The following is a 23,279-nucleotide window of genomic DNA, read 5'->3' on the forward strand; positions in this document are numbered from 1 at the left end:
TTACTTATTATGAAAATTCCTTATTGCTTTTAATGATGACGTGTGCTCTCCATGCACGTTGTTCACAGTGGCATGCAGACATATATAATTATGTTTTCTGGTTAAAGCGAATCGCTATATTATGTTCGCATTTCCTTATCAAATAGTTATTTGTATATTTACCACGACAAAATGAACCTTGGCCGCCAGTTTTGTTTTATTTAGATGTTGCCTAAGTTCCGCTAGTCTCTTCGAGTCAAGTTCAACTGGTGAGCCCAATAGAAAGACATATACTTGGTATTTTTGTTTTTACCGCTATGTACTTAGTACCTTTTACTTTATTAATCTTCCTGGGTAAGCATTCTCTTCTGTTCTTATTGGCGTCAGCGGACGACTCACCACAAACGGCGACAAATCGACCCTACAAGTCTTCCCCCACCTTCACCCTTCCCCCTCTTCTTTGAGAATAACGTCCAAAGCCAGTGCCATTATTTTACCCTGAAAAGCGTAGTCATTGATATATGTTCTTCGCAACCGGCTGATTGCATACGGATTTTTTTTTATTTTCTTAATGCTTGTGTTTTTATTTTTAGTTATGCGTGCAAGGAATTCAGCTGTGACGCAAGCCGTAATCTTCACATTCGTTCTTGTGGAGAAAGTGGAGAAAATTATGTATTTAACTTATTTTTAGAAAAACATACACTGGAGTTTATTTATGGGGCGCGGAGGTGTATAACTCTATACGTGAAAAAAATTAAAAGAAGTCAAATATGACCACAATTTTATTTGGTATTCCAAATACACGTTATTTGTTTTGAACATTTTTTGTCAAACATTTTCCCTTGAAGTAACAATTATTTATGGAGGCAAATTCTTTAATCTCACTAATACATATTGTCGTACACACCCGAAGTGTTTTTTTCTATTTTAATCAGCTATGTCAGGTGGTGTTTAAAACTGAGTGAACAAAATATTGGTTTGTGAGTTGCCGTAATGTTTTTCTCACTTGGTTTACATTAGGTTAGGCTAGCATTCGCTGTGACGCGTCTACTTAGAAAAAAAAAGTTATTGCAAAGCTATCGAATTTTTTTTTCGCTTTTTTGATTTCTTAAGTTTTCTTTTTTCTAAACTTTTGGGGGGTACAACGTGTTTAATAATATTATATGCCGAGTCATCTTGAATTTTTTGCGCGTCTACTTCATACTACTCTGAAAACTTGTAGCAGCAAACGGGAAAAAATGCGCACGGACTCTATAAACCGAAAGGCTAGAGCGAACACGTGGACACACATAAAGGAACAAACCTTGACCGCTGCACGCTATGACCAGGACACAAAATCTGCCGACGTTTTAAAATCGACATGTCAGCGGTACATCACATTTCCTAAACATGCGTGTCACGAAATGCACGAAAAGTGGGAGGAAAATGATTTGAGGAAGAAACAGACACTGCGATTTGCCAGAGTGACTACTGAAACCTATTTCTAGGTGCGAAGAGCACGAACTCGGCATTGGTCAAACGGTGAGCGCAGCACTTTGTACCGAGTCACGTACTTCTACGAAACGTGCGGCCGCTACGCTCCAGCGAAATTGGTATGGAGGTTTCGCCACAACTTGTCACGTTTGAGGCTTTTTATATGCATTCATACCCGCACAAATTCAATGCATTAGAATTTAAATCAGGGGTAAAGAAATTTTTGTCTAACCGCCGAAATGTCACAAAGTGAAGCACACAACACGTTCACTTCCGAAAGTTGACACCACGAGGCACAATATAAAAGAGAAGAACATCTGCCTTTTAATTCAGCACATCTTAAAAGGGAACGGTTGACTGTTGACGTATGCCTATTTATGTACGCATGTCATGAAAACCAAGTTAATTGAATGTAATTCTAGGGCGCTTTAGTGCCTAAAATGTGAACCACGGACTGTGAACATTTCTCCAATTTCATTCATAAATTCATTCATTTATTGAGTTACCTGCTTCATAGAAAATGCGTCGTTTTTATGTTTAGAATTTTTCAGCTCACTGTAGCAATTGATAAACGACTAAGCAACATATATATCGTTGATTTCATCTAACTCAAACACAAATCTTGGGTCAAATTTTTAATTTTATCAAAAAAATGTATGCTTTCGGGCAATTCTTGTAATAAAAGATGACGGAAACGGTGAGTACATCGGATTTTTTGTTCTCAAGTTATGGACCGTTGAAGCGGCCAAGGTGGAGACACGTTTTTCCAGCTTATTCGGGGTGCGATATTTCACTCCATCTCTTTTTCCCTACTTTTTACTCTATATCAAAATAACTTTTCGGGAAAAGTCTAGAGAAGCTTTTTTATGCTAATTAAGTGTCTAGGTTATAAGATCCTTAATGTTTTTATTTTGTGTTTTAATTACCAAACCGCCTCTGCGACAATATTTGACGAAGTTCAGCAAGCTGTGATGTGTGACCTGATCAACACATTTTTATAATCTTTACATCACCGTAAAGCTCCAATTAAGTTCTTTCTTTTGAAAATAATTTTAATATTTTGTAATAATTACATAACGCGCAGCTTGTGCCTGAAAAACAAATATTTAGAAAAACTAGCAGGTTTAGAGTCGATTTTCTAAAAAAACAAAAAAGCTTTTATTTATCATATATTTTAGTCAGAGTTAGGTAATATTGTAGTCAAACAGAATTTACCAACAGGAATTGAAATATATTGTTTGTATGGCCGCTATTAAGACTCGAATTTCATGCAGTTAAAGTTTTGAACCAGACTCCGCACAGGCGCTCTGCTGAGCTAAATTTTGGCCTATGTAAGATTTTCCATTTATTGTTAGCAGTCATTTCAATATCCAACCATAAACGTTAATGAACTTGGGAGTGGCGCACTTAAAAAAGTTTAGAAGTCCGTATCCACAAGTGCGGGCACCCCCCCCCCCCCCCCCCCAGCGCTTACTTCCTCCCAATTCGGGGGATTGCAGATCGTTAGAGAATTCTTCTAGGGCCTTTCGCTTTCGGCTTTTGACTTTTTTCTCCCGAACATTTGATGGACTTGCTCAAGAGGAAGTTCCAGATTTTTGGTATTATTCTACGTCATTATTATTTTTTTGTGCATGTGTCACAGTTACAAGAAGTGTCTTCGTTTTGGAGTTGATTCGGTTGATTTTTAATATTATAAAAACAATGCTCGATTTACCTTCATCCTACAGATAAAATTGGTATGCACAGATTGTGCCTCTTCCATAGTCTTCGTGGAGTTCTATTGGACTCTGTATTTCCTTTTACAGCGTTTCATATTACTGCGAACTTTGTCCATCTTTACGCAGTGATGGACAGAACTTGAACTTCTTGTTTTTGTTCTCTTGCATAGGGTTAGAAACGGCGGGAAAAGAGATGCTTAGAGCGCGCTGGGCCGCCGAACGCCGAACTCTTGTCGATATGATTAGTGGGTAAAGGCGAAGCCAGCGTGTTTGCCTCTAATAACTCTTAGTTCGCGACCGCCTAACGCCGTAACGCCGATCGCTGGTAATTGGTGTTCGCGTTAGAACAGTTAGTAAAAAAAAATACAGCTACCTTTTGGGTCTCCTCGCTAATTTTTACAGCGAGGGTTCGGTGCCTTGTATTGGCTGAAGGAGGTTATGAAAGTTACGACGTGCACTCTTGCTGCGCTCGGCATGGATGAGATCATTTTGCCTTCGCTAGTTTACCCCTTGGTGCAGTGGGCTCGCCGCATTTTCACCCAGCTATCAAGCGGCGCCGTGGGTTACCTCCGTATGGGTCACCGGCCTTTCTGCGCTGTCGCGGCTGTCCTCGGCCAGACAAATAAGCGAGTACAAATATACAAATATACAAATATCGAGTCTCGAGCTCACAATTATGGGATCAGTGTTCTGAATTCCTTTTGAGGCACCTTTATAACTTTGTTCTTTCTTCTCAATTTACCACTCGTTCCTCAAGATGTCTTTCTAATTTAGGTCTCGTAACATGTTTTTTGGTATGTTTCGCAGTACTTTCTTTAAAACTCACAGCCCTTAACACTTTTTGTGTTAAAAAGGCGCAGTAATAGCTTGTCTTGTTTACTTTAGTTGCCACGGATTGTTTTACGAAAGGTTATTGGAGGCCTTATTAAATTCAAACAAGCGCACCCGTTCGCTCATGCCCAAATATTCGTTCAATTTGACCATTATATTTTATAATAAGCATGGGTCTACATGTGATACCGCTTTATACAATCAAAACACATTAAACGAAGTTACTGCGTTAAATGAGAGTGCGCCACGAGCGGACGATTTGAAGCCAACAGTTTGCAGTGGGGCTTTGTAATCTCTTAAAGTTCAGCCTATGGATTCCTTCGGTTTTCGTTCTTCTGAAGAGAGTTGGGGAAGGGGTTTGGATTTTCAGCTGCTTTTACTGCCCTAGACTAATTGATACTCAAAACGCCAAGTTTACATGCTGCATAAATTGTTTTGTAGCATTATTTGTTGTATTATTTATGTATTAATTACATTGAATCAATGAGAGCTATTGTAAAATATATTATTTTTGATGAGTATATTTTCTGCCAATATTTTTAAAGCTTTCATCGCTTAAAGGGCAACTCCGGTCCATACTTTCGATTTTGGGATTATGACTGTTTTCAGTGCAGTCAGCGTCCCTGAAATGCGAGGTGTAATTTTTTTCTCGTTATTGTGCGTAGTTTTAAAGATATCGACGCCTCAAAGTTTTGTTTGGGGTGCGGCCAGCAAAACCGAAACTAGCCGCTTGAGGCCCCGGCAGCACTGGGAATCAGCCGCTATGTGAACGTGACGTCAGGATCGTTCTCGATCAACGAGTACGCAGGCCGAGCGGCACCTACCTCTGTTGCGCTAGCCGTCTAAAGATAGGAGGTAAGCTGGTTTTGTTTTAATGCTGTATACGTGGTAGTTATCCAGCATATGTAGCAAGAGTTAGCGCGTATACCCAAAAGCTAGCGACTGAAAACCCGTGAACTCGTACGGTGCCGTACTCGGCGGCCGCCGCCGTGCGTGCGCTATGCCGTACTCGTCGCTTGTATACCCAAAAGCTAGCAACTGGAAAACGAGTGAACTCGTTCGGTGCCGTACTCGGCGGCTGTCGCCGTGTGTGCGGCCTTCCGTACTCGTCGCTAGGCCTAAATTGTTATCGGGGCTCCGTGGTCGGAGCGGCGTTGCTCTACGCCGCGCTGCCAGTGATGTTCAGGGGCCCTAATCTGGCCTAATCTGGATACTTGGCGAGAAAGTCGGCGAGAAATCCGGCGGCCGTGATTGGCCCACGCCGCACTTGACCTTGGCGCCGGCCAATCATAGCCGCCGCATTTCTCGCCGACCTTTTCGCCAAGTGTTCAGATTAGGGCCCCAGTACAGGGGGCCCTCTCGCTTTCGCGCTGCGGGTCATTCCCAGACACGAAGCTTTGAGGCTCCCCGGCGCGGTCCGCGGCGCCCGAACACACGTCTGCTGGGCTGTACACGTCCGTTTTTTTTTTTTGTTCTTTTTCCCTCGGGCGCGTAAAAGCCGAAGTCCAAAGCCCACTCGTCGAACAGCGTTCACCCACACATTCTCCATTTTTCGGTTCGTTAAAAACTTGTGAAAAAGCACCTCCGTGTTGAGCTGCGGGTTGTTTGAGCATCCCACAACGCTACAAGTTGCACTCGGCATCTTTCGAGGAACAGCTGGGCAGTCTTGGGCGCACGGAGTTGCTTGCTAAAACGAGTCCTCACAAGCCAATAAACGAAAGGCAATACAGAAGCTACACGGGCTACAGATAAATCAGATAAAAGCAACGGCTAAACACGCCAAACGCAAGCCGAAGTAGCGGTGGTAGCGGCTCAAAGAAGCGCACTCCGCGCAACACCCGGACCGGAGGAAAAAAAGAGAACAATACTGACGTCACGGCCCAATGTTGCTTTAGCAATCGGCAACCCGCTGGCCGCCCGCTACCGAGCAGTGGCTCGCGGTGGGTCGCATTTTTATTATCGGCATTAGTTGAGAATGCGGCGTCCCACGGACGTAATATTTTGGCTGGGGTCGTATCTTGTGTCACTACAGCGATATCAGTAATTTATTTCATTTTGATTTTCGGCCGGAGTTGCCCTTTAACGGGATCAGTGTTCTTGTGTTGAGTATACGTTTCCGCAATCAGCTAATTAACTGGTAATTCAAACTGCAAAGTAGGCCATTATCCCTACCGTCTTGAGAAATTCAAAGCCACACCGGCTTCCTGTGAAAGGCAATGTGTAAGCCACCCTGCGAGAACCAAAGAAAGTGCGTTCAGGTGCGACTTTTAGTTCTGTGATTGTCGGTCGACGACATTCGGAGGCATATGCTACCTGTTAGATTTTTTCGAAAGGTATTTGACGCGCTTCGAAACCAATGCACGTACAGTCAGCACGAACGCCGGAACGCGTGGCCGTTGATACAGGCTGCTCCCCCTGGAAGGCCCCTGAGAACTAATGAAAATGCGCCGGGGTGCGAGGGTGCGGGTCCTACTAAAATGAGCTCGACCCTCGCGCGGCGCGTCTGGGAGTTCCGCGTTTCGCCGGTGGCGCGCTGTAAGCGCCGTCACATCCGATACAAAAAGCACTGTCACTCGCTTTGAGAATCGGATTCCCAGTGATATCTCTTCAGCGCTGTCATTCATTAACGCTTTGTGTATCGCAACGGCGGAATGAAAGTTGAAACATTTCGTGCACAGGAGACCCGTAGCGCTTGACGACGTGTCACCGAACCACGCTGGGGCTCTGGTGAACAACCTGCCACGCGCGGTTTCTGAGAAATAGTGAAACGTCATAAACGCGAAATAGAATGTTTATTCGCATGGTTATACTGTTTATGAAAAAAAACTGCTACAACAGGCCGACACGGATGCATCGGTTTCTATGAGCAATGCCGATGTTTGTGTGCGAGTTTTTCAGTCTAATCTTAAAAAGCAAGGAACTGCTTGGTGACGCTCTCTTTGGTAACCACCGATATGCCAGGCGTTTCAATTCCAGAGCGAAATAAATTCATCATCCTGTCGGAGCAGGGCCTACCGCAAAGAGTTATAGCCAGGTTAAGCGGCCGCCCGGTGTCGACCGGGCGACAGTGCGTCGATAGAAAAGCACACCGAGTGACGGCGCTTACAGCGCGCCACCGGCGAAGCGCGGAAGTCCCAGACGCCCCGCGCGGGGATTGAGGACATCTTAGTAGGACCGGCACCCTCGCACCCAGGTGCATTTTCATTAGTTCTCAGGGGCCCTCCAGGTGGAGCAGCCTGTATCGATGGCCACGCGTTCCGGCGTTCGGGTTTCATTCCGTGCTGACTGTAACTCAATCGGCGCCATTAAGATGGATTGCATAATTATAAATCGTTAAACTGTTGAAATATTGTTTTAATAATCGTTACGTTATTTTAACCTAATAAATTTTGACACTTTTTACAAGGAGTGTGGTGACTGCGATTGTTACCAGCGAGACACTTCAACGACACTGGCCCTCCACTGGCAGTACTTCGTTCTAAGAGGAGGAGCTGAGCACTCCTCTTGGAAATGGCTAAAACATCTAGTATCCAGCATCCACTTAGAATGCATAACGCTCTTTTAAATTATTTTATGCGTGTTGCGACATGAAGAAAGGGAGCTATGCACTCTTCTTAGCATCTAGCATTCATCATCCCTCTAGAGTGTATAAGGCGTTTTTAAAGCATTTTAAATATTTTGCGAGAAGCTGAGCAGGCATCTTTGAAGTGTTGAAAGCATCCCGCACCCAGCGTCCACCTTGAATGCATAACGCGTTTTTAAAGGATCTCAAGCATTTGCGAGATGTGCCCGTGTTCCAAGGCTCGCCATTTGATTAATCCTTGATTGGATACCAAAAGATCAAATTCGAGCGGTTCATAACGCCGATATTATCCTACCATAAATTCATTAATTAGCACTAACACGCTACTTGTTACAGGGTGAAGACTTGAGAATATCAGACTGTCACCGGTGTCGGTATTGCTTTTGTTTTTTGGAGAAACAGTGCCCATAAATAGCATGTCAAATGTTCTTCTTACTATGGCACGAATTTAACACAAATGCTTTATCATTTAGCAGTTCTGATTGGTGTATTCATGAAGTTTGCTACCCTTTTTCAGATCGACAGAAATTACTGACCTACATTTTACATCGGTCTATTTTTGTGTCTTATCTTCCACTCTTCATCTGCTGCCGTTAGACTGTTTCCCAAATATAGCCTTGATGCCACGCAGTGCCTGAGGGAAAACGCTTTTCAGCTTAGATAATATAAAAAGTTGAGGCACGGCGAGCTAAAATACCCGGCCTCGCGTACCTAATAACGGCTACGTACCATTTATAATCCGTCGACGACACAACACGTTTTAGTGTTGTGTCGTTTACCCCGCAGTCTCGGGGTTTTTTCAACCATGACCTCATTTTGTCTCGCCAGCTCGCTACCACCGCAGAGGTTCAGACAGAAAGAGAGAGAGAGAGATAGGGAGAGAGTACTAGAGTCACACCAACTGACTTAGAAAAATGCGGAGCTTGCCTGTTTGTTTGTGTTTTTTTTTTTTTTTGTTCCACGTTGCCATTTTTATTTATTTAGTAAGAGAGTCCTACATAATTTACCTAATGCCGCATATGGCGTCGAAAGTAGCATAATTTTCTAAACCTTGTGATCTACAATACGGTTGCCCCATCAGCAACGTAATCCTCCAGTTCTTTTTTTTTCTGTACTCTTGTGCATCGCGATTTATATGATAAATTCGGAAAGAAAAATAAGTATATAAATTCCGGGAATTTTCACAGATTTCTTCTCGAGTCTTCTTTTTGCTTCTTTGCCATTTTCGTTCTTCCCACCAACTGCGTTTACAGCCGGCCTTCTTTCGCTGATTGAGCGGCTCTTTTAGTGCATAGAATCTTCATCTAAAAGCTTTTAATGTGCACAGTATATTCTCCCTTAAGTCATTGTTCAGTCCTAAAAACAAACAAACAAAAAACATTACGTTTTTTTTTTGTTTTTGTTTTTGTCGGATTGATACGTCCGTGATCACAGCCGCAGCTTCGCCAGCGCCGACCGTGGTTGAGCCTGGGAATGTTCGGCTTCAAATAGTATTGAATTTTGTTTCTATTCAATTGTACACGCTGCAATTTTTTTTAAATATGTCCCTGTTGTGGAGAGTTGAGAGTTTTGTTGTCCAGATTCCGGAAGCAAACGAGTTACAATGCTATCGGCACGTGTCCTCTGTGTTGTGTTCTAAGTCCCTCTTTTGTTTTTGTAATATTCCTGTTGACCCTTTGCATATTTTTTAATAAACAACAAAAGGTTCTGTAAAACTGTGACCTAATCAAAAACAGGAAAATAGAACCAAAGGCGGTGTACCTACAAAACTGCTAGTATTTCTTTTTTTAATTCTGTCCTTACAAATTTAACCCCAAAATTACAATCCTAATATTCTTAAACCGGAATGGTAAAAAAAAAAGTTTATTCGGTTTATTGTTCTTTAATAATTAATAATTTTAAGTGGCAAGACGGCTGTAAGGATCGGTAGCTTCAATCCTATTCATAAAGCGAGAGCCAATGCAAAAATTATTACTTGCCTTCCTGTCATTCCCCACATTTCAAAGTGTTCATCTCCTGTCCAACTGGACGCCGTGAAGAGGAGATATTTAGAGTCGATAGTACAGACAGAAGACTGACACGCCGCACGCAAAGAGAGGGCCGCTCTTACTGATGCACTTCTCTCCCCAGCAGACCACTCCTCGCTGTCGATCAGACTCAGCATCACGAAGACCAAAATGCAAGAAACAACGCGCCTTGGGGCCTACCTTGCCTTCCAGACTTCATCACCAGTTTCTGACTCAAGGCACACACAATCGAAAGAGCGCGAGATAACCACGAAGAAGACAGGAGGTGCGACTTTCTTGTCAAAGCGTCTGTCGCGCTTTTACCGCTTTGCATTTTAGTTTTCTAGCATCGGATACTGTCCAATCTAAAGCGAGGCAAAAGGCGGAGCAAACTGGTGTCAAAACATTTCATGAGAGGAAGGAGGAAGGTGCACGTAGCGTGTTGTAAAAAAAGGGAGCCCCAGGCAACTCGGAAGAGCCGAGACTAGCTCTTCTGAATTCGGTCGTGTGCGAGGTCGAGCAGAAACGCAATTTTACAACCCCCCCCCCCCCCCCCTCTCTAGTGAACGTATTGTGTAGTGACAATGCAATGTCAGATATAGCAAGAATAGAGGAAACTAAACGTACTGGCGGGAGAATATTGTATAATATGGAGTTGAAACAAAAATGATACGAGGAAGTACAGATGGAGCTTACATCTATATCGTCCGGCGTCCGCGTATCTCTGAAACCCGGGCCAGGCGAAGTCACCGAGTTTGATCTATCGCCAAAAAAACAGCTCTCTGCCGTCTTGCTTTCTTTTTTTATATTTTTTCAAGTTGCTTTGTTTGTTTTTAAGTTAGTGCGTCGTTTTGTCACGTCAGATATAGAAAATCTCTGGCTTAAGCTGGACGTAAGGAGGTGGGTTACCTTGAGCTAGATAATGGTGACCAGCAAGGTTTTGACCTTACCTCGTACAACCCGCAATTTGAGAAAGAAAAGTTATGATGGTACATAAGAAACATATTGTTGGCCGATATATCCTTATTAATTTTGATCATGTCTTACTCATGTACGTCAATGGTGAATCATGTCCGTGTCCTTTTAGATTAAGCGATCGAGGAACAAACGCTTGACAATAATTTTTCTTACGATGGTATTTATTCCTCGCTCATGCACTCAGTGGCCACGATTATCTATTATAAAATGATATGTGCGTGGAGGCGACCTTATATTTGTAGTACTTAGCTCAAGGTCGATGAAGTCGATTCTCCAGGTTTGTTTACTTTGTTATTTTTCCGTTTCAATATTTTCTTAGGATCGTGTAGTGCCCCAAGTGAAAAATTAGACATACGCATGTTTCTATATACAGAGCCGGGGAGCACTGGTGGTTCCACTCAACATAAAGAAACAGCGATCTTCGAACCTGCGACCTTCGATACTACAGTAAACTTAAGACCTAGAGGGGAGCCTTTTGCTCGCTACACTTCCTTTTTTTCCGAACAGTGAATGCATCGGTATGTTATTACTTCAATTTAGGGGTAATTTATTAACGGCCAATAGCTGTACCAATATTTTCACGTTAGGAGCGAGCAATGCATCCCACGTACGTGTGTCGCATTTCGCCAGGTAGCGCATCAATGAGTACGCTAATGCATTTTCGAGATTCGGAGGTCGGCCAATTACGACCGCAAGTCAAGCGTTCATCCCGGTCCGTGCTCTTATGGTCGACATGTTCGCTCGGATGAAGGACAGCTTTCCCAATCTAAGGAAATGAGGGCAGCTGACGATGTTGGAATTCGGTGGCACTGCTTCCCATTGCTAGCCGAACCGTGATTTTGCGCTTCAATGAGGAACCGCGTTTTTTAAAAAAATATACATGAGCCAGTTTCTTATCACGGATGAATATAAAATAAAATTTTCGATACAAACATGCCTTATAGCCTTTAGTTTCCAAAACGCATGAAAAACCAACATTGTTTACATAAATAATCTTATAAATTTGCATAAATTTCTAAAGGCTGGTACACGAAGTAATCAATTGAAATATGAGGTGTAAGAATATATGTAAATTATGTTTGTTTTGCTGCCGTGTGTGCTCGGAAAAAATACATTCAATGATCCACATGAAGAAAACGTTAGTTAACATAAGGTGTTTTATAATAATTGTTGGCAATCAGGATTCTGGATTATGCTGCAACTTAGAACCACAAATAATGATAAAGATATCGTACCTCCAGTTTTGTTTGAAGCATTCGTTTATATTGAGCTGAACACCAATGAATGAGAGAAAGCGCCTTGTTGTGCATTTGCGTTATTATGAAATTGTAATTGCATCACACCTTACGCGTCTCAAACACGAGGGTCAAATTTGGTTTTCTGTTTCTGAGCTTTATTATTCCTAACACAGCACCGCTCTTCCAGTCTTCAGATCAAGACGAGATCGTTTCCTGTACGTAGTTGTGTTGAAGACGGTCTCGAACGCGCGTGAAACGGCCCACTCTCTACCCGTTTTGAAGAAGCTATCCTTTTCTACGAGACTACAGATTGCTGTACTGCTCTATACGCCCTCACTTAGCACATGATAAACAATATTAACCCTGTTCATAAGTTTAGCCTCAGGCGAGTTCCGCACTAAATCTAATAGGTAAACATTAAGTTATTTATAGGATGGGACGAATATGTCGCACCTTAACATCCACTCAGATTGTGTAATTCTTCAAAAAATAATAAATCTGCTACTTCCGACTTATATCGGCAAATATAATCGAGCTCAAGTATCAATCTCTACAATCGAATTCGCTTGAGATTAATTTTAGGTGCCGGTTAAGAAACTTCAGATTTCAGCAATCTAAAAGCTACCAACGTGAGTGTTTTCTTCTTTGAACCCAACCAATATCTTTACGTTTTGTAAAAACAAAAGTATATAATTTCAGTCTTACCTTTTTAGATATCACTGTATTTTCAGTTAACTCATATTTAATTTCTGGCTGTTACACAAACTACAATTCTATGCAAGTGCAAAAGTGACATGCTACGCAAAGCCTATCTGCTAACCCCATCAACCATTCTTAGAAAGGACGTAATTTGAAACTTGCCGTCAAAATTCCTTTAAAAAATATCTTTTTGCCTGTTTGCTACTTTCCTTTTGTGCCAGGAACAAATTATTTTGACAATCCTGAATAGAATGAAGACGTTTTTGCGTCCATTCTAGTAGCTTTAAGATACACAACAGCACGTTCGACCATAATGAAAAAAATAGAGACTCGGGTTCCATAAAAACAAAGTTATCAAAAGCTTCTTAATTAATAATTAATTACATATGTTGCTGTTGCTCTACTCCCTGTTTATACTAATGATTAAAACTGGACTTCGGTGTTTATTTATGAAGTATTCAAGAATGCTCTGACAAGATGAAAGTTCGTACCTTGCCTGGCTCCTGGCATTAGGCAAGTTCGATCGGGTCTTTTGTTTTCTGGTAGCTGCGTGATTGGGTTTTTATTTCCATAAGTTAAAAAATTATTTATAGCCGCAGCTGCTGCAATTATTATTGAACGCTACAAGCGAGGAATGTACCTATGCCTTCGCCTCGCCCCCCCCCCCCCCCCTTACTCACACACACACATACCAAGACAATCAGTCACGCTTAGATTTAGTGCCATCGTTTCCACGTTGGCACCAAGTTTCAGTAGAACTACAGCACTTAGTTTTTAATATTTTAACCTAAATTTTTTAACCTAATTAGTTCAAACTAAAAACTAACAGTGCGCCCCAAGCAAAAAAAAAGCCCAAATTGTTCATTTTTTTTTTTTTACGAAATAGGATGAAAAACAAATTCGACATACCCGACTAGAAGCCAGAAAAATTGCAACGGCAACTTTGGTGGATCGGCAAGGTTTTGCGGAGGGCTTGGTAGCAGAGTTCATGAACGATTTCCACAGTGTCTGGCATTTGCAAGAATGCGCTCATTATACAGACAGAACGATTAAAAAAGGGCTGCAGCTGAAACCGTTTGTCACTAAAGAAATGACCCTTAATTGACTGAAGGATTCCTCATCCACAATGCACAATGTCAGGCCTGCGAGATTAATGTAGGCGGGTGTTGACTACTTTAATTATCCTGAACTGGAAACTAATAAGACGTGAGAGACACTATCGTTATAATATATCAAGAAAAAAAAACTCTATTTGTGCCGCACATCACCCCCGCTGCTTTGCTGAGGTAGCTGGCTTCCTTCAGTGGGACAACGTTCGCACCAGCAAAGCCTGACCTCCAAATTGTTACCGAATTTGAAGCAATGTAGCTAGTCTCAGAAGGCACGGCACAGTCGTTGATTCTTCGCATTATTAGACACCGGCGGACAAAAAAAAAATCCAAATACTAGGAGCATTTTTTGAAGGCCGCTTCGCCGGCTAGACAATAACAATGGAAAGTATTTCTTAGGTTCAGATCAAATTCGAGGACTAAGAAACGATGCTAACTGCTTTTGCAGCAGAACTGCAATCCTGATTTTGCTTTGTCAATTCCACTCAAAATATAAAAATACATTATAAAAATAATGCTTAAATGTAAGCTGATGGCGTTTGAAAAATAAGTTAATGCTTTTTTCTGGCGTCGTTTTTTCCAGGCAATCTAAATATATCACCACCATTTCTCCTCATAACGACACTAAACGTATAAAAGAAATGTGCACCGCTCGTCACCGCCGAACGTCATTCGTTGATCAAGCCGAGACGTCATAAAAAGTGCCCCTTTCCCAGAACGACACCCCGGCAATCCTTACCTGGTTCCGTCTTCGCTTCGGGCAAGCTCCTCAGATTCGATGAGATGCCTGCCTCTTCTGGAAAAATATGAAGGGAAAAAACATACTGCTAGACTAGCAACCGTTTACTGAAGATAAACCTCTTCTTCTTTCACACCCATTAGTTCCGGGAAATGAAACTAATGACCGTGTAAGAACAAAAGGCCCATTTTGAGTAGGTGGTTGCTAGTCCAGCAGCGTGCCTGTACTTTTTTTCTGTCTCTCGCTTGGTTTATTTTTCCTTTGTTCCACTGGCATCTTTCAGTAGCATGAATCACCAACTAGCTCAGGTACAAGGAGTCTCAGCAATTATCGATGACACACAACGACGCTGGCGCTGCGAGCCGAGGTGCATCCGCGAGGGCCTTTTTGTTACGTCGAGATCTGACCTTATTTTTTTTAATCCTCTCCACCACTGCCGGCGAGGGACGTGGTTTCAAGGCAACTTCGATATAGCCTATTCAGGTAATACGATCATAAAATAGTCCATCTTTTGTATTATTCATGATTCTTGACGTCAGATTAAAAAGAATCAAGCGCTTCTAATCAAATTCGAAACCGCGCCTGTTTCCCTTTAATAAAGCGATAATAAAATATTTCTCCATGCTTGAGCTCATTCACATATATAATTTTTAGACCCCCCTTCCCCCCCCCCCCCCCACACACACACACACACGCGAGAGGGATGTGATGATCATAATTAATAATATTACATTTCTGAGCCATTAGCACACTCCACTGATTATCACTCCACCTTACTTCAGAGAGCTCTGATATGCAAATGAAACGGTGTTAAATGCAGAAAAGACGCAACTTAAAAAATATGCAAAGATAAAAAATATAATTTATTTCGGCGACCAACCTAAAGATGCAGTTTCTAACGAGGAAAGATAGCAACTTTGGGCCTCTCGTATGTGAAACCTTTCTCCGAAAGACTGATGATAGATTCTGTCGGCAGTAAAAGCCATTAATTCCGAACTTCAACTTCCGATATTTAATTAGAGAGTTGGAGAGTCGAAAGCGATAGCCTCTTTTATGTATGAGAGGCTTTCTGTCAGCACGTCGTGCCATCGAATTCATGAGGCCTTTTGAAAGCGAGGCTGTTTCGAACGTTATCTAAACTTTTTTCGCCAACAATTCATACGAGGATTGCTTGTTTGAACCGATAAAGGTGGTTGTATAATTTCACGCCCAACAAAACGTGAATTAAGAATTAAACTAGAGGTATTCGTGGCTTTTTTCTTTCAGCGTTTATTGGCAAGGTGTCCTAGTTTTATGATTGATGATAATATTCAAATGCATGTCCCAAAGAGATAGGGCAAAAGTTTAATTTAACTCGTGCGCTTTATTAAAATTTATATTCAAAGAGTGTGAGTAAGGATTATAAGCGGTTCCAAGGACGGTCGAGATAGTCGGAACATTTTGAATAATATCTGTAGTGAAGCCACATAAATAGCAAAATGAGAATAGTTAATTAAAAAAATGTTTTCTTTAATGGATTTGTTGTGAGTTCAAACCTGAGAGAGAGAGTTACCGCATAGCCTAAATATGTAGTAGTGTTTGCCTTGATCACGAAAACAATATTTACTTTCATATCAATAACGAAATTGATCTCTGGAGAAGGGAAACAAGATGGACAAAGGACAAACAGAAATCCCCAAACGCAGCTAGGTGACTGGTACGCGGCCGAAAAAATCCACCTGGTCCGGGTATCGAACCTGGAACCTCTCAATTTCCAGTGTTTGTCATTTGTCCCTCTTGTTCCCCTTCTCCAATGATTAATTTCTTCATTCTTGTCCAGCTCGCATGCGACTTTGCATTCGTTTGCATTAAAATTATATCCATAAATAGAGATAACGTCAATTTATCCATTAAAGCTGTTGGTTTGTGCATTTATACTTTTAGACGCAATCGTTTCTATTATGAGATGACAATGTAGTATGCAAATTTGAAGTATTTTTGCAGCAAGTAGTCTTAACAGAAAACTTAAGGGAACCCTCTGTCTCCTTTCCGCTGTTCATTGTGACAGATGTCTAGTGCTGGAAAAACTGTACTGCCGTTTACTTGAACTCCGAGACCGAGACCCCAAGGAGGTAACGCGCTTGTTATGCGAAAAATTATTACATGAAGTGTACGAAAAAAACCGGCAACACTGTTATTGAGTCTCCGTGGTTTCTAGCAATACATGAACGGAACGCGTCAAACACTGGTGTGCGTACCACGATGAAAAGAGTGGTTTGTACTTCACAGCGCATAAACGTCTCATAATAGCAAGCACTCACTCAATCACAGACACACACATTTGTTTCTGTGATTCGCAGACACAAATTCTTGTGTCTGCAAACACACACAATATTTTATTGTGTCTGTGATTGAGTGAGCGCTTGTTATTGTGAGACGTTTATATGCTGTGAAGTACAAATTATAGAAAAAGAACTAGCCCAAGCTGCGGTATTAAAATAGTGGTCCTTCGATTTCCGCCTGATGACGTCAAAGAAGTGACACGCTCTCGCGGGTCGCGATCATGGCGATGTCCCAACAGTGGTGGTACATTTGGCAGACGCCTGATCTGAAGAAATACCGATATTGCACCTTAGTGTTTCTTTTTCTTAGGTATTCATATTTTGAAGTTACTCCCACAGATGTTTACTACTTCACAAACAACTATTGCTGGTGTAGTGCAAGTGTAGTCCCTTGCAGATTAATAGACAAGAGGGCGTACCTTATTATGTTCACGCTTTTCTCTCCGTGATCGGTCATTGAAAGTCATTATCGGCTAAAGGCGAGATTACATTGGCTGGGGAGCGATAATGAGATGCTTGGGAATAAGCCTCGCCATGTGTTTCGTAAGTTTTCAATGACTGTATAACACTATTTATGTGAAAGAGTTGTGCTCCCAGTTACCTTATGACAAACCGCAGAGGACGCTACAATGAATAAAAGTCAATCGTGTGTCATGTCAATGTCACGTGACCGCTGGTGAGGGGGGGGGGGGGGGCCCAGCGACGGTTGAAGTGTATAGTTACACCGATGTTGTGGCTGCAGCTCGTTTTTCTGGGATGGCCCATAGCCTGCATTACGTTCTAAAATGAGCGACTGGAGTTTAGTTGACTACAATAAAGGTATAAAACTTTCAAGTTACTGCTATATATACAGTAACCTTATATCTAACTGAAAAGTGATAATACGTGAACAATAATGGCCACTTCTTTGGTAGCTTCCAATTTGTTGAATAGAACGGGTTGTGCACTTTTGTAGGATGTGGAGTAACGCTGTACTTAGCTGGACTTCATTTCATTTACAATTTTGTGGACAAATATTGGACTATAAAACCTCCAAAGGGAGGCTTGACAGTTTCAGCTGCCCCTTCACAAACAGGAAATGGCACAATAATATAAGCGAAGTAACGCTATTTGCCTAAACAAAAAAGTGCACACTCGTTTGTTTGTACAACTTGTATTTATGGCAACGGTAGTGAAGAAAAGCAACGTAGAAAGGTTACGGCTTTGCTGCTTTTCTTGTCAGTTTACTATTTCTTTCTTTGGAAATTTCACCTGATGCTTCAGGCGTGTTGGATTAGGCTCGTTAGCCCGCTTCAGGTTGTCAAAATGCATGCCTCCCATTGTAGATGTGGCGCATTTCGAAAAAAAGAAATATTTATGAATAAAATTGTCGCGCGTTTAAGAACAGCACAAATTACTCTTTCAAGATGGATACCACGAAGCATAACCTTTATTTCCAAACGTAAGCATGAATAAAACATGGGATTAAAACCTACATCTAACAAAGTCAAACTGAACCTTCGAAATTGGTAATACTGGTTGCGTTGGTGGCTACCTCAAAAAAAATGTACTTAGTTTTTTTTTTATGTATCAACGTAAACAAATATTATTTATGCACTGCTTGTTTTGTTTTCGTTAAATATTATTTAAAACAAAAAGTCTAAGCTATAAACCAAAAGGCAGACGCTGATGTATGTACCCATGCGCTGGACGCTTGAATGCAAACACCTGCCATAAATTTATAAGTCCTCTGGAGCCCATTCTTCAGTTAGTGACGGAAGTACGTTACTCAATGCTGCTTTAAATGTAACAAGTAAGCTACTACATCGCCAAAAATGTAAGGCGTTAAAGGTAACGTCATGACTTGTAACGCGTTACCAAAAACGTTGATAGAAACAGTCAGTCATACGAAACTGAAGGGAATCAAAGCAAGACTGTTGTTCAGAAGATAAAAACCATGAACTTACAAATACCGAATGATAGGCAAGGTCTTCAAAATGATATCTGTCGTTGGCTTGCGTTTTTTTGTCCTCAGCTCTTTCCCAGGGCACAATGAAAACTTATTAGGACCATTTACATTATGTATTTCTTTGAACGGAGCTGTTGTGCTTCAGTGACTGAAGGTGAAGTGGTATCGCTTAGCATTCTAATGCAGAATTATGCCCAAGCTATGCAACGCAATTTGCGCAATAAAAGGACGAAAGTTTTTTTTGGTGGACACTTTGAATGCTTACATTTGTCTCTCCTATTGATGTCTTTAGGATTCAAGTTTTCTGAGTTCTCTTGGAATAAACTTCGCTTCCTATAGCCGCTTTATTAAAGACGGAAGGCGGTAGCGCTCATTAGATTGGTGGTATAGATTACAAAGGATTTAAAGCTATCAAATTTATCGCCGAGCTGAAATTTGCATAACCTTTATTCGCCGAGAATCTTAAGAGCTTGCGTAATTCGATCTGTTTATCGCCAGGCATTTTATAAAATCAAATCCTGTTACGAATACAAAAAAATATTTCGATCACAAGAATGGTCTAAAAAGTTGATGGCAATGAACGTTTTAAACTTTAGCATGAATGTAACGCAATAAATTGCTCAGAATGTTAGCAAGTACACAGAAAACCTAATGTTATTCTAAAGGCAACGAAAGGTCCCCGAAACGTGAATCGCTTATTCCTGACCGACGACAAATGAAAAAAAAAAAACTATAGAAGACAAAAACATGTAATAAACTGCCTTCATGGATAGGGCGATTCACAACATCCAATAAAAATATTACGTATTAAAAAAAAAAAAAAAAAAAAAAAAAAAAACTAGGGACTTCTGAAGGAAAATAAGAAAAGAAACACTTTAATATGCAACCCTGGCCTCCAGTTCTAAGCCTTTACTTCCATGTCAACAAACCTGTAAAAAATCTGGGAAGAAAGCATCGTGAAGTGAATGAGCGACCTGCTATCGACAAGTAGGCCCTTCATCCTCTAGAGCTGGCGACACCTCGAGTTAGAAGATCGATTTTGGTTTAGGCCTTCCGCCGTCAAATGCACGCATAGCGCACTGACGTCGGCAGCAGCGCATAACTGGGGAACTGGTGCTAGCTTGGAGTAAATGAAGAGAGTTTGCGAGAGGGGCGCACTTTAACAGGTAACTAACTCTCTGAGTTGTTCCGATCGCTCCTAGGGAGTTTGCCAATCAAAGCAGTTCGTTAGCGCTTTTGGTGTTATTTAGTCGGGTAAAAAAGCAACGAACATTAGATAAGAATAATTCAATAAAGTTCTAGCAGCCAAGCCCGTAGCTTTCAGTCGTCACGACTTTGTCAATGCAGAGATGCGTTCTAAGAAAGCAATCATTCTCAATTCGAGCCTTTGGCGTGATACTACTTGTAATAAGAAGTGCTGTATGCCCGAATATTTAAGAATTACGCCCTAATACGTTTATGACTCTAATAATTAAAAAGGCCGGTTCTGTGGGATAGTGCGTATCAAGTTAAAATTTACTTTTACGAGAAGAATGAACTTCCATTCAAGAGCTGCTTCATCTCAGAAATGTCCAACTGATGATGGAGTGCCAGGCACAAATAAAAGGTATGGGAAAATTAAGATTGACACAACAACACAAATTGTAATTTAAAACAAGTGAGGCCCGCCTCTCAGGTTTGCCTTTCCTTGGGCAAACTAAAACAAAACCGTTGGGTTGTGATTCACCTAAATACTATATATATATATGTATATATATATATATGTATATATATATATATATATATATATATATATATATATATATGTTTTTTTAAATGCAGCTTGTTATTGAAGAGGAGGCAAAATTGTGCTACATCATTGGCATGACAGTAGTGATACCATTATATCGTTTTACTTTACTTTTACACACAGCGCATGACCACTCAATAAAGGGGAATATTACTTCCAGATTGACATTACACTACTTAGATAAAACTTACGGGTGTAAGTAATATTACGATGAGCCTGACAAATAAAAAACTCTAAGTGTGCAGGCAAGCTCCGGATAAGTAATTCTAATGTAACAGCTGAAACTATGGTGCGAGAAAATTAAGAGACGTTCGGGTCGTAGGAATAGGCAACAGTAGAAACACGTCATAAAGTCGTTCACCTATTGTTTCTTTCGAAGCAGTCTGAAGACCGAAGCAGACGCTCATCACGGCTAGAGTCACGGCGGTCGGGGAATTAAGGGGACCTTCACTATAGATTCTGGGGAAAACACGGCGTCTCAGAATAACTGGAATACACAGAAGCGTGAAAAGCACAGTAGGACGCGCATCCTCTCTTCTGTGGTCTCAAAACCAGGCGAGCGACCAACAGATATCTCAGCGATGCACTTCGGTCGCCGCTCGCGCGTTCTGGAGATTTTTGTTTTCTGTAATAGTATATGTGAGTTGTACCTGCAAGCCGGTATGTCATACAGGTAAGTCGTCATAGAATTTAGAAATTTCGCCCGACAAGTCCTCTGCGGATATTTCATATTCAATGTCCGCCAGCATAGACTCTTAAGAACTTCACAATACACGAAATAAAAAGAAAGTAAGATATATACGTGCGACAAAGAAACTAAATCATACCATAAGCAAAGCAATGATGCTAAAAATGTGGTGTCACAAGTTTTTCGAATCAGAAAAAGATATTTCGTCTTAGACGCATAAATATTCATATTTATGTAAATCTAGAACCCTTGTTTCTCTATAAAATCCTGAATTTAATGTTTGGTGATGCAGACGGGTTGGTTCACGATGCAACTGGAAACAGCGCACAAATAATGAAAAGGAAGGAGGTGCAGACGGGAAAAGCGCTGAAATTCCAGGATCCCTTGGATTGAACTCGGGGATCCTGGGTTCAATCCCTACACCTGCCCGTTTCGATCTTGACGAGCATCGTACCGGCGTGCAGCCGTGTACCACTACTGCATGGTGCATGTTGAAGACTCCAGGCTAGCGGTCGTATCGCACTGGCTAAATTGCTCATCTACAGTTGAAACATCAGACGCCCACTGAGGCACACTAACTTCCGGTTGTATAAACATACACACAACAATTTGCTTGCTCCGCTGATTATTTAATAAAAGAAAAAAAAAAGTGAAAGCCGTTTACAACTTCCTGTAACGCCGAATTGGAGCGCAGCTCTTGAGGAGGAGGAGTGGAGGGTATATTCCTCCTCCTCCCTCGTGATCATGCCTGCTAGTCCTCCTCGCCTCCTGCTCCCCCTCCCTCTCCTTTACCACCTCCTCGTCCTTCAAGCTCCTTCCCTCCCCTCGCCTCCGCCTCCTCGTCTCTCCTCCCCCCTCCTCCACCTTCGTACTGCTTTCCTCCTTGCCGCTCAAGCCGGAAAGGGTCGCGTAAGGGCTGTGCTCTGAAATATAGAGTCAGGAGGAGGAGCGGAGGGGGAGGAGGAGGAGGGGGAGGGGCGACGCCGACGCCAACGCCGACGCCGACGCCGCACAGGCTGGAAACGGGTCATGTGACCCCCTTGCCCCGAGGTCACGTGACCCGCCCGGACCATACTACACAATGAGGGGAGGAGAAGGAGGGGGAGGAGGAGGGGAAGGAGGAGGAGAGGGAGGGGCGCGGTTACGCCGACGGCGACGCCGACGGCGACGCCAACGGCGACGCCGACGCCGCTCAGGCTGGAAACGGGCCCCTAAGAGCTGCGCTCTAAAATGAAAGATGTTTACAACACCCTGTAAAGCCGAATTAGAGCCCAGTTCTTAAGGAGGAGGAGGGAAGGGTACTGAGGGTAAGGTATACCCCTCCTCCCTCCTCCTCACCTTCTTATTCTTCCTGAAACTAAACTTCCCTCCTCCCCCCTTCCTTTTGCCTCCTCCTCCTCCCTTCCTCTTTCAACTCTTCCTCTCCTCAAACTTAAAGCTGCCCTCCTCTCATCATCCCTCCTCCTCCCCTCTTCCCCCTCCCTCTCATTCTCCTTGCTCCTCCTCCTCCCCCCTCCTCTCCTCCTTCTCACCTACCTTTGTCCTCCTACTCCCCTCCCCCTAGTCCTCCACCCCTCCTCCTCCCCGCTCGTTGCATTATAGGAAATGTACCATAATGCACCACGCGGGACCCTCGTGACGTCGCACATGACGTCACGAGGGTCCCGCGCGGTGAGTTATGGGTCATTTCCCATAATAAACCGCGCGGTTACGCCGACGGCGACGGCGACGCCATTGGCGAAGGCCCAATCGCGCGGTGCATTATGAGAAATGTCGCATGACGCACCGCGCGGGACCCTCGTGACGTCACGTGGGACGTCATGAGGGCCGCGCGCGGTGCACTTAAGCCGGAAACGGGCGCCTAAGAGCTGCGCTCTAAAAAAGCATAAAATTAACCACCCCATCACTACTACCTAAACACGTGCTTCGAAAAAGCTACCTCATTTTCATGTAAGCAAACCAGTTTCAATGACGCATCTTGCGCTTTTCTTTCCCATCTTTCCTCTCTCTTTTATTCAACAATCAGTTGAAGTTCAGCGCCTGTCTCGTCTACACCTTCATCGTGTTTGTTATATGTGAGCTTTTCCAGTCGTACACGTATGGTATTTTGAAAAAATATATGATCGATCATTAAAACATTGAAATTCTCGCTTTGCAGAATTTATATCGTCAAACTAGCT

This window comes from Ixodes scapularis, unplaced genomic scaffold (genome assembly GCF_016920785.2).
Source record: "Ixodes scapularis isolate PalLabHiFi unplaced genomic scaffold, ASM1692078v2 PGA_scaffold11__112_contigs__length_91849675, whole genome shotgun sequence".
Lineage (NCBI taxonomy): Eukaryota > Metazoa > Arthropoda > Arachnida > Ixodida > Ixodidae > Ixodes > Ixodes scapularis.